Source organism: Pistacia vera, unplaced genomic scaffold, assembly GCF_008641045.1.
Source record: "Pistacia vera cultivar Batoury unplaced genomic scaffold, PisVer_v2 Contig284, whole genome shotgun sequence".
Lineage (NCBI taxonomy): Eukaryota > Viridiplantae > Streptophyta > Magnoliopsida > Sapindales > Anacardiaceae > Pistacia > Pistacia vera.
Genome location: NW_022196095.1, coordinates 439,845 through 453,619, shown reverse-complemented (window position 1 = coordinate 453,619; position 13,775 = coordinate 439,845).

The window sequence follows — 13,775 nt, the reverse complement described above, 5'->3', positions numbered from 1 at the left end:
TACGGTCATGGAATTTATCTTTTGAAAGATATGAGTCCCAAGACTGATCAGGAGTGTGAGTGGATGCATGGGATACCGTATGCTTCAGCCGTAGGTAGTTTCATGTATGTTATGCTGTGTACTTGTTGTGTTGTCGCAGGCAACCAGAATTAAAATCTAAGAATACATGTAGTAGTGCAAGTAAAGATCGTTCCCACGGAGAGTGTCTAGCCTAGTTTTATGCTACGTGAACAAGGATGGGGGGGATTTGAGTATAACGAAAACAATTTAAGGAAAAAACAACTAAGGGACAATTCAAATCAAATTATCGAAATCAATCAAAAGAACAAACCTTGGTCTAAGTCAACATCCACCATCGAAATTTCACAACTGATCATCGATGCAAGTATATATCAATTCATACTTTGAATATTCACCGTTGGAACCATTTTCCTATCTCTCATTAGTTGCAGTTGTTAGGAAACGACCCGGTTGCGCAGCGGAAAAACAAAAATTTACAACCATGGATCGTTCCTTAGAACCCAAAATCAGGGTATAGAAAGTTACAGTTTATATTTATAAGAATCTGCAGAAAAATAAATCCAAAGGTTTAGATTCATACCCACGTTTGGAGGCTCCACCAATGTTGTCTCTGAATGTTTTTGCTACCGATCCAAGTGTAGGATCGAACCGTAGAGGTCCACACGAAGACAATCTACAAGAACCAAGGAGGGATTTGCTAGATCCTCCTTGGCCTTAAGAAATCAAGAAGAACAAAAGAAAAAGGTTTGATTTTCAATCAAACAGTGAAAGTGGCGTGGGAGTGTTTCAATAGGCTGCTGTGTGTGTTTGTTTTAATTGAAAAATGAAAAACCCCTTATTATTTTATTTCACACACACACATTTTCTTTTATAGGTAAACTAAGTTGCCCTATTCCCACATGGAATGGGCTTGGGCTCCAACCCAAACACCCCATGTTGCCAAACACTCCCAAATTAGATATTTTATTTATTTCATCATTATTTCAATTAAAAATCAATTAATATATATTTAATATATATATTAACATTTAACAATAATGATAATTTATTTGAATATGTGCGAACACACATTCAACCGTAATTTCACTTATTTAATTTTTAACAAATTAAATAAAAAGGCTACGACCTCAGCAAATTTAATTGCACTGTGAAATTACCAAAATACCCCTTCGCCCAAAAAGACGAAAACGCCCTTCTTTCTTCTTGGCTCTTAAATTATCTTCTATGTGTGTGACCCATAGGCTCCTCATCATACCGGTAGTGTATAGTATCGCGATTAACACCAATTAATCGTCTCACTAATACACAGACCAAGATTGGCCCCTAGCAAGGCATCATGGCCACCCGATAGATTCGGATTCAGCAAAGTAGCTACCTGTCAACGATATGGTTACCGTACAATACGATCCTTTCATCATACGTTATCTCGACGAGACGAAGGCATAGAAATAGTGTCAACCTTCGGTTACTCTCGATATTATATATTCAGTTTCTGGACCAATGACCCGTATTATAATCTGGATAGAGCAACAACTCAATCCCACTGTGGCCACAGTTTTAGTGTCATTGCCATATACTGAATTGCGCCGTGAGATAACTTCTCCCGTACCCGGGAGTGATGAATCCTTTGTCAATCCACCATAGTCTTGATACACTTCTTGATATAGCCAATCACCACCGTACTGACAGCTCTGAATAGAACTGCGTTAGGCTAGTGTCAAACTGTACCAGTCGGTGCACAAGGCACTCCGGTGACCTCAAGTCTAAGGATCACATGCACCACCATTCGTTAGAGGATTTGTTCCATAGACACTGGGGTTACCATCCATATGGAATCCTCTGGTGGGTCAGTCCAGTGAACTTGCTGCGGTATATCCGCCTACAACAAGCACCCATGTGTTGCACCAGGTTGTCACCAAACAACCTTGACAAGTGAGATCAGTCACTGCCTTTCGACAGGGTCGTTCAACACTATGATAGCCTTACCGTATTATCTGTGCCCTTACTTCAGAATAATACTAGGGCTACGGACGTTTCTAGAATGGCCACCATATGTGCTCATAGGGTTCTCACTATCAAGATTTGAAACACTTGATACCCTCGTCACGGTTCTACCATTCTAAGGACATATATCAATACATATTGCAATAATAATGATTTACGCGATATAGAATAAAATGCCTTTTATTATTGATTAATGAACATTATTACAAAGAGTCAATTCTACAATAATTGATTGGCTCTAGGGCATCTACTCTAACAGCAGTTAATTAGGAAACAAGCAATCTAATTAATCTTACTACTAAGCAACCCAAGACAAGAGCTAAAGGTTTAATCTAGAAGCAGCCTTAAGAACTAGAGAGATCGATGAAGCTGAACAACACAAACACAAGCTGTTGTATTTAATTTATTTGAGCGTTCTTCTTAAGATTTAATAATTCTTGACGCAGCAAATTCTTAAATCTTAGTTACTCACAAATTAGAGGGATCAAAAAATTACAAATTTGATATCTAATTTAGCGATAGATTGCAACAAATAATAAACTAGTAGGCCTCCTAGTAATTAAATGAGACAATTATGAAAATAGGCATAGAAGAACATCCAATACTTAAAGCATATATTGAACACTAAAAACATATTAGATCTCACAGTTTTATTGATTCCGAGGCCTCCGTTTCCTTCGACCAATTTATGAAAATTTAGCCGCTCATGACCATCATGAAAACTCAAAAGGATAAGAAGAAGAAGAGGAACAGGAGAGATGTGTGTAGTCTGTTCCAATCTGATCTCTCTCCCCCTCTTAAAAATATCCAATTCAAGTCTTTGAATTCTACTCAATCTCCTAAAAATATTCTAAGTTTTTTCCTAAAATAACATTTATCCAAATCTGATTAATTAAAAATAAAATAAAGTCCTAATCTAACTAGGAAAGTGGTGTTTCCAGCTGTAACTTTCATGCACCAGATCTTCAAAACTTCCAATAATAAACCGCCTATTTGAATTGCATTATAAGGCCAAATGTTCCAGAACGTCAGCAGTGCAGGTGCGTCAACTTCAAGCTTGATTACAACCTTGATTCAGAGAGTATCTGTAACACCCACTTTGAGGTATGTCTTTGATTTATGTTTATTTTGCCCTTAATGTGGTAAATTGGTGCTTGGCTAAGTTTGTATGTTTATATGGTTGTGTGAATGCCCTGAATTTGATGAAGTCTTGGCGAATTTTGGAAATGCAGACTTCGCCGTGGCAAAGAAGAAGCGTCGCCGCGGCAACGTATGCTCTGGAATTTTTCGTCGGGGCAAAGAAAAATCTTCGCCGGGGTGACAAGCTGGATAATTTTTCTAGTGAAGTTTCTAGAGAATTTTCCTTTGGGGTGAAGTGACCATTCTACCCCTAATTAGCAAGAAAAGTGGGGAGTGAAATGCAAGGAAATTTCAAGGAGAATGCATTAGAGTGGGGTTGGATGTGTAAAGAATTAAAGGGTAGAGATGGAATTCCCTAAGAAGAGCAAGGGCAAAATGGGAAAGAGTGCTTATTTATATGAGCTAAAAAAGGTTTAGCCTTAGAAACCCTCTCATTCTCTACACCTCATACACTTCTACTACTCTCCATTTCTCTCAATTCTTCATCCTTTTTGCTAAGGAAATTGAGGGCTTTTGGTTGGATGTTACAAGGATTTGATCCTAAGCATCAAGAGGTAAGAATTCTTGCTCTAAACATGGGATTAATTTATATACATGTTGAATTCTTATTAAGTTTATGCTTAGGGTTTAAGAGAAAGAACAAGTCTAACAAGGATAGAGAACTTTTGTGCAATTCTTCAAGCATAAGGTAAGTAAATCCAACCCAAGTTAAGGTTTAAGTAATCAAATGATTGTTATGCATGCTTATGTTTATGAGCTTGAGATTGATTATTAAGAATGATATTATTGATGAGTTGATGGCTTTTGATGAGGAGATTTGAGCCATGAGAAGTAGAAATGAAGTTGTGGTAACCAAGTGAAGTTTGGTTACATTTAGAAAGAATTTAAGTAGAATATTTGAAGTGTTGTTCTTGACCATGTTTAGATTTTTTGTGGAGGAGTTTTGCTCCATGAATAGATGGTTAAAGAAAGAAGTAGAGATGTATCAAAAATAGAATTAAAGTATGCATGCATGATGTTTGATGAAATACCTAAGAGAAGCTTGTGCATAAGTAGAGAAACTTATTTTTGTGCAACATAACATAATTGCATTGCATAATTGCACTTAAGAAAGAAACATAAGCATGAGCCATCCATATGCATATATTTACATATGCATGAGAACTTAAAGAAAGAATAAAGAATTTTAAGAATAAAGAGAAAGAAAGAAAAGTACTAAATAAAGAAAGAAAAGAAAAGTGCTAAAGAAGAGAAAAGAATAGGTTGTTGTGATAGGGAACCCGTGGGTGATAAGAAGAAGAAAGAATTTGTACGGCCCGTAAGAGTGTATGTGGATGAAGGTTATACTAAGAAGAATTTCCTACATGCACGCCACTTTAATTGAGTGGCATAAGAAGAAGAAAGAACTTGTACGGTCAGCAAGAGTGCATGTAGATGAGGATTGTACTCACTCACACGGCCAGAGTTCCGAATCCATGCATCAACCGAGTCCGATCAGCAAAGAAAAGAAAAGAAAGAATAAGAATAAGAAAAAAAAAAAAGAATGAGAAAGCTTGAACAAGCAAAGAAAAGAAAAGAAAAGAAAAGAAAAACAAGAAAGAAAAGAGGAGTTTGAGCAAGCAAGAAAAGAAAGAAAAGAAAAGAAAGAAAAGAAAAGAATAGAAAGAAAAGAAAAGAAACAGAATAAGAAATAGAAAAGAAGAAAGAAAATGCATTTCTATGCATTATTGCATTGCATCCATGCATCCATGCATATTACCATGGTTTCCAGCATGGTTAGTAAGAATAGAAAGAAAGAGTAGAAAGAATAGAAAGAAAGAACAAAAAGAATTAGAAAGAAAGCAAAGAACAGTGAGAACTAGAAACAGAGAAAGAAAAGAGAAAGAACAAAGATAGAATGAAGAAGAGAAAGAATAGAGTAAGGGAAGAACCAAAGAATAAGTTGCAGGGATAAAGGAGTAGAGGATTTACTTATTGAGCATTTTTGTGCTCACCCCATTGTTTTTCCATGTTTTACAGGAAATAGGTGAGAAGCGGTTGGATGGACGTCGAGAAACGGAGATAAATGGCATCATTGTCCACCGTTGCTCAAGTTTTTGTACATGTTATTTTGGTATATGTAAAGAATTATATTTTATAAGTAAAGAAAAATGTGGGCCCAACTATTTTTCATATGATAAGTATGCATGTTTCCATCGTATATTTTATGAAGCATACTGGTAGGAAGAAGTCATTATAGTAACTCTCCAAACTCAAAACATGAAAGTTGTAGATCTCTTTCTTGGTGTTCCACAACATTTTGAATCATCTCAATCGGAGCTCGGATGAGAGAGTTATGCCCATATTACGAAGCAATCTCAAAACTGTCCGAAATCACCTAATTAGATTCGTTTTGCATTTAGCACCTCCATTTGCATCCTAAATCAAAATAAAATAATAATGAGTACATTTAGGCACCAAATAAGTATAAAAGACTAGACATTAAGGGGGAAAAATATGATATTTTGCATTCTCATCAACTAGGCCTGATATTGCATATGTCGTAAGTGTTACAAGCATATATCAGTCCGACCTAGGGGATAAGCATTATTCTAATGTTAAAACAATCCTTAAGTGCTTAAGAAGAACTAAGGATTTAATCCTGAATTACGAAGATTCAAAATTGAAGATTTAGGGATACTTAGATTCTGTTTTTCAATCAGACGTCGATGATAGAAAGTCTACATCTGGTTTTATTTTCATATATAATGGATGAACAGTTAGTTGGAAAAGTTCCAAATAGTCGACGGTTGTCAATTCCACTACAAAACCTGAATATGGAAGCTATTTGGATGCGTAAGTTGTTAACTGAACTTGGTATGGTTCCAATATAAAGGTTATCAAATAACCTTGTATTGTGTCAATATTGTGGTTATTGCACAGGCAAAGGAACCAAAGGCACACCAGAAGTCCATACATATTCAGTGTAAATATAATTTTTTTAAGAGAATTCGTTGGAGTTGGAGAAATTTTGGTGCAGTAGACACCTTTAGCTAAATATGTAGCTGACCTACTCACTAAAGTGATGACACAGAAGCAGTTGGACCATCATTTTGAGAAGATGGGTATTAGATACCACACTGATTGGTTCTAGTGCAAGTGAGAGATTTGTTAGTGTATGCCCTAAGAACCAATCATTTTGTCGGTTTCAGGGCATTTTATCTTGTAAATACTCTTTTGAGAATAAAAGAAAGAGTTCTAATTTAACATGTTGTTTACTGCTTCATTTATACTATTTATAATGCATGTGAAATGTCCGGATGTACGGATCTTTAGAAGATCAAATCATCGAAGTATTCCTTATGTAAGTAATGTTAATTGGGCAATAACATTGCATAGTAGGCATGCTAAATGCCTCCATTGAATATCATGTGATGGTATTAGTGTGAGTGATTATAAGAGGTATATCACTAGGGCATTAGCATGGATAAAAGGTTGGTAAACTGTTTGTCGAATATGACCGACTACGATAAATTACATGGACATTTAGAATGTGGTCAATGATACATCGTAGGATCATACTAGTGTACCACTAATCCTTGGACCGGAGACATCATGGTCAGACTCGACATAGGATGCATATGATTTATATGGTGTATATATACGAGACTAGTCATGTCTTGTGTAAGAACCCGGTTTGATCATATGTTATTCATGTGTGAGGACAAGTGATGGTCAAGATGAGATCCGTTGACTCGAAACGGTTTGGTCCTGAGTTCCCAAAAGAATGTCAATAAACATTGGAAAAAGAAAATCTCTAGCCAGAATACAAAATAGTCATATGAAAAGGAGTTTCATGATGACACGTTCCATTGTATTGATTGACAATTCGGATAAAGATTAAGTTAAGGATTTTGACATACCATGAACCTATACTTAATTGGGATTAGACGACGGAGGGATTTTACTACATAGAACGTACGATCGGGAAAAAAGGTTCATTGGAGTTTAACTTTATTATGGCTTAGGGGTTATGGAGCATTGCTAGATGTCTGCCATGATCGGTGGGAGTTTCAATCATAAAAAGTTATAACGAAACATATCGGATTGTGATATTGGGCCTACGGCTAGGTTACAATGAACCTAAGTGGTCACACCAAAAAATTAAGTATGAGAAGAGAGAGTAATACACATCGTTAAAGGTTAACGATGTTCAGATGTAAACGTGTACATCCGAATTTATGTACTAGTGAGAAATGATTACTCATGGGAAGCTAGCACTTACCAAGGGTAATAAGGTGATTTGGTCATTATTGGATTAGATTCAATGATGGACTAAAATATATTATTGAATTGGATTCAGTAATGGGTTAAATATTAAACGGGATTATTTTATATGCCTTGATTATAAATTCGTTTAAATCAATGATTTAATATTAAAGAGTTAATATTAAATTGAAATTGTTTCAAGGACTTAGGATCAATAATGATTTAATATTAAATTGAAATTATTTCGAGGACTTGAAAATAATATTGAATTTGTATTAAGTGTTAATATACGATTCATATTAATTCAAGGACTTGAGAACAATTTCAAATAATTTCAAAATGGTCCTTGTATATAAATAAGTGATATTCCCCAAATTTAATCTAATTTTTCATTTTGATTGAAAATCTCTGTCTCTTGAGCTCTCATGGTCGGCTCTTTTTTTTTTCATCTTGGGGTGGACTTTACTTTGAGGATTTTCATCAAATTTGTTGAAGATCTTGAAATCTTTTTTAAGTTACAAGAGTTGTAAAGCATAAAAGGTAACAATTTCACCCTTTTAGTTTCAATAATATGTTATATGACCTTATACCATGTTTTACACCAATTTTACCCTTTCTAAGCATGAATTCTTACATCTACTTCGCTATTGATCCAAGAATATGATTGAAAAAACAGTGATCCACACAAAGACAATCTGAAGAACCAAAGAGAGATTTGCTAGATCCTCTATTGGCTTCAAGAATCAACTTGAAAATCAAAGAAAACTTTGATTCAAAGGGCAAGGCAAAACGTGGAGGGGTAGAGAGAAAGGGGGCTGCCCCTTTTTCCTTTCAATGAATGAAAATGACTTATATCATTTCTTTAACACACACATGCACTTATATAATGCATGTGTCAAAATCCTATTCCAATGAGGAATAGGTATGGGCTCCAACTCTTGTATCCAAACACCCCTCTTGTGGTATTTTATTTTAAATTAATTATTATTATAATTAAAGTCAATTAATATATTTATGAAATTTATTAACATTTAATTAATAATAATAATTTATTTAAATACATGTGTACATATATTTAAAGATAATCTCACTTATTTAATTTTAACATTAAATTAAATATAGACAACAACCTCAACAAATTTAATTGCACTGTAAGATTACCAAAATACCCTTTTGTCCTAAAAGACGAAAATGCCCCTTGCACAAACTGATTCTTAAATTATCTTCTATGTGTGTGACCCGCAGGCTCCTCATCATATCGACAGTGAGTAGTATTGCGATTAACACCAATTAATCGTCTCACTATACACAGACTAAGATTGGCCTTAGCAAGGCATCATGGCCACCCGATAGATTCAGATTCAGCGAAATAACTACCTATCAATGATATGGTTACCGTGAAATCAAATTCTTTCATCATCTGTTATTTCATCGAGATTAAGGCATAGAAATAGTGTCAACCTCTGTTATCCTTGATATATTTGTATTCATCTACTGGACCAATAACCGGAATAATAAATTAGATTGAGCAACAACTCAATCCCACTGTGATCATCCCTAGAGCCAATCAATTATTGTAGAATTGACTCTTTGTAATAATGTTCATTAATCAATAAAAGGCATTTTATCCTATATCGCGTAAATCATTATTATTGCAATATGTATTGATATATGTCCTTAGAATGGTAGAACCGTGACAATGGTATCAAGTGTTTCAAATCTTGATAGTGAGAACCCTATGAGCACATATGGTGGTCATTCTAGAAACGTCCGTAGCCCTAGTATTATTCTGAAGTAAGGGCACAAATAATACGGTAAGGCTATCATAGTGTTGAATGACCCTGTTGAAAAACAGTGACTGATCTCACTTGTCAAGGTTGTTTGGTGACAACCTGGTGCAACACATGGGTGCTTGCTGTAGGCGATTACACCGCTGTAAGTTCACTGGACTGACCCACCAGAGGATTCTAAATGGATGGTAACCCTAGTGTCTATGGAACAAATCCTCTAACGAATGGTGGTGCATGTGATCCTTAGACTTTAGATCACCAGAGCGTCTTGTGCACCGATTGGTGTAGTTTGACACTAGCCTAACGCAGTTCTTTTCAGAGCTGTCAATACGGTGGTGATTGGCTGCATCAAGGAGTGTATTAAGACTATGGTGGATTGACAGGGGATTCATTACTCCCGGGTATGGGAGAAGTTATCTCACGGCGCAATTTAGTATATGACAATGACATTAAAACTGTGGCCATAGTGGGATTGAGTTGTTGCTCTGTCCAGTTTATAATACGGGTCATTGGTCTAGAAACTGAATAAATAATATTGAGAGTAACCGCAGGTTGACACTATTTCTATGCCTTCGTCTTGTCGAGATAACGTATGATGAAAGGATCAAATTGCACGGTACCATATCGTTGACAGGTAGCTACTTTGCTGAATCCGAATCTATCGGGTGGTCATGATGCCTTGCTAGGGGTCAATCTTGGTCTGTGTATTAGTGAGACGATTAATTGGTATTAATAGCGATACTATACACTGCCGATATGATGAGGAGCCTATGGGTCACACACATAGAAGATAATTTAAGATCCAAGAAGAAAGAAGGGCGTTTTTCGTCTTTTAAGGCGAAAAGGTATTTTGATAATTTCACAGTGCAATTAAATTTGTTGAGGTCGTAGCCTTTATTTAATTTGTTAGAAAAATTAAATAAGTGAAATTATGTTTAAATGTGTGTTCGCATATATTTAAATATATTATCATTATTGTTAAATGTTAATATATATTTAAATATATATTAATTGATTTTAATTGAGATAATGATGGAAAAAAAATAAAATATCAAATTGGGAGTGTTTGGCAACATGGGGCGTTTGGGTTGGAGCCCAAGTCTATTACATACGGGATTAGGGCAACTTAATTTACTATAAAAAGAAAAGTGTGTGTTAATTGTTTTAAGGAATTTGATTTCTCTTTTAAAAAAAAAAACACACACACACAGAGCAGCCCCTTTGATAAACACTCCCATGGCAACAACACCTTTTGGCCTAAAATCAATTCAATTGATTTGCTTTCTTCTTAATCTTAAAGCCAAAGAGGATCTAGCAAATCCCTCTTTGGTTCTTTTGAGATTGTCTTCGTGTGGACTACGTGGGTTCGATCTTACACTTGGATCGGTAGCAAAACATTCGTTGACAAATTTGGAGGAGCCTCCAACGTGCGTTTGCTTTCTTTAAACTCATATTTATTTTCTACAGATCTTATTTGATATGAATTGTAAAATTATACCCTTAGATCTTGGCTCATATAAACGATCTTTATATTATATTTGTTTTGTTTATGCTGCGTATATGGGACCGTTTACTAACATATGATGCATATGATTCTTAAGTTGTATGTACATGAGACTAGTCATGTTTTGTGTAAGAAGTCGGTGTGATCGTATGTTATTCATGTGCGATGACAAGTGATGGTCAAGATGAGATCCGTTGACTTGAAATAGTTTGGTCCTAAATTCTCAAACGAATGTCAATAAACATTGGAAAAAGAAAATCTCTGACCAGAGTACAAAATATTCATATGAAAATGGGTTTTATGATGACATGTTCTATTGTATTGATTGATAATTCGGATGAATATTAAGTTAAGGGTTTTGACACACCGTTAATAGAGATTAGACGACGAAGGGATTTTACTACATAAAATGTATGATTAGGAAAAAATGTTCATTGGAGTTTAACTTCATTGTAGCTTAGGGGTTACAGAACATCGCTAGATGCCTACAATAATCAGTGAGATTTTCAATCATAAATAATTATGATGAAACATATCGAATTTTGATATTAGGCCCATGACTAGGTTACAGTGAACCTAAGTGGTCACACCTAAAAATTAAGTATGAGAAAAGAAAATAATACATATTGTTAAAGGTTAACGATGTTCAGATATAAACGTGTGCATCCGAATTTATGTATTGGTGATAAATGATTACTCATGGGAAGCTAGCACTTACCAAGGGTAATAATATAATTTGGTAATTATTATATTAGATTCAATAATAGACTAAAATATATTATTAAATTGGATTCGATAATGTGTTAAATATTAAACGGGATTATTTTATGTGCCTTGATTATAAATTTGTTTAGATCAATGATTTAATATTAAAGAGTTAAAATTAAATTGAAATTATTTAAAGGACTTGAAAATAATATTGAATTTGTATTAAGTGCTAATATATGATGCATATTAATTCAAGAACTTAAGAAGATTTTCAAATTATAGTAAAATAGTCGTTATATATAAATAAGTGATATTCCCAAATTTAATCTAATTTTTCATTTTGATTGAAAATCTCTCTCTTGATCTTTCATGGCCGGCTCTCTTTTCTTAATCTTGGAGTGGACTTTACTTTGAGGATTTTTATCAAATTTGTTGAAAATCGTGAACTCCTTTTCAAGTTACAAAAGTTATAAAACATAAAAGGTAACAATTTCACCATTTTTAGTTTCAATAACATGTCATATGACCTTATACCATGTTTTACACCAATTTTACCCTTTCTAAGCATGAAATCTTACAAACTGAGCATCAGAAGCCCAAACTTGTTGCTTAGAGGTCCTAAACAGACAAGCCAACTTAAATAGCTATAACTGTTTATCCAGCAGGAGTTTGGAGCCCGTAAGATATTCACGGAAAGCTCGTTCTGAGCGCTACATCATGGCAATAGGTAAACTCGGTTGAGACCATTTTCAGGGCCAAAATCCAATATTTCGATGCCATTTTGAGTTTTCTACATGTTTTTTCTAATGCTAACAGGTGGTCGCGATCTAAGAACCGAGAACTAATCGCGATATGAGCGTTGAGAACACGATCTGAGAGTTGAGAACACGATCTGAGGCTGCTCGCAATCTCAGAGCTAAGAGTTGATTGCGATTTGAGCAATCTGAAATCTTAAAGAGCTTAATATGTGCACGCAATCTAAGCGATTTGAAGCGCAATCTGAAAGATCTGATGCGTGCGATCTTAGCGAATGAGCGAGCTTATGAGCTCGATCAGAAAGCATAAGGAGCTCAATATGAAGCGCAAGGAGCTTTGATCTAAGAACTCGATAGTTATTTCCACCATGAGAGCTTAAAAGCTCTTTGTGATCTGAGAGCACAAAGAGTTCAATTAGAAAGCGTATAGCACAAAGAGTTTGATTAGAAAGCATGAAGCTTCATCTGAGAATACAATGAATTCGATCAGAAAGCCCAAAGCTTGATTTGAGAACATGAGGAGTTCAATCCAAAAGCGCGAAACTTGATCTGAGAACTCAAGGAGTTCGATTAGAAAGCGCGAAACTTGATTTGAGAACTCAAGAAGTTCGATTAGAAAGCGCAAAGCTTGATCTGAGAACTCAAGGAGTTCGATCAGAAAGTGCGAAGCTTGATTTGAGAACTCGAGATCAACGATCTAGGTTGCTCGGAAGCATGATTTAGGTGCTTGGAAGCATAGTCTGGCCGCTCGGAAGTACGGTCTAAACGATTTGAACTTATGATCTCAACGATCTTAAACGTATGATCTAGATGCTTGGAAGCACGATCTGGTTGCTTGGGGGCGCGATCTGATATGAGAGATTTTAGCTATCTGGCCACGTGATCTGAGAGCTCTGATGCGCGCGATTTGATCTACCCACTCAATCTGAGAGCTCTGATGTGCGCGACCTGACCACGTGATCTGAGAGATATGATGTGGAACATGCTTTAGTATTTTTACGATAACTTGAGCTGTAAACCTCATATTTTGATGATTAATGGACCATCGAAAAGCTGACTCAAAGGGCTACAACTCTTGCGTTTTTGCTTTGCCAAATTTAGACTTTATCATGCTTAGATTTTCACATTTGATAATGTGAAGATTTTGAGGCTTGTTGGAAAAACATGGAGAGCTGATGCGAATCATGTCCTTTAGCGTTAAGCTGTTGATGCGTGATTTTGACACCAATGACTCGCACTTGCAAATTGCTAAGCTAGTCTTAGAAATTACACATGAATGATTATGAGAGTTGATTATGGTGTAGAGATTATATATATTTGCATAAACATAAATAATAGATTGACAAAAGAGATTTTTATAGTGGTTCAAATGCTTAAAGCGAATTCTACATCCACTGTTATTTTATTATTCTCTGACTATTTTTCTAATATTGTCTGTAAGGGATACAAAAATGGAAAAATGCTTTGTTTACAGAGAAATAATTGGGTGTGTTTGGTTTATTATTTTGGATAGGATTTTGGGAATAATATTGGGTAGTTGAATATGGGAGTATTACGAGGTAAACTTTAAAAATTTCTAAAAAACCACATAGGTTTGCTAATTTA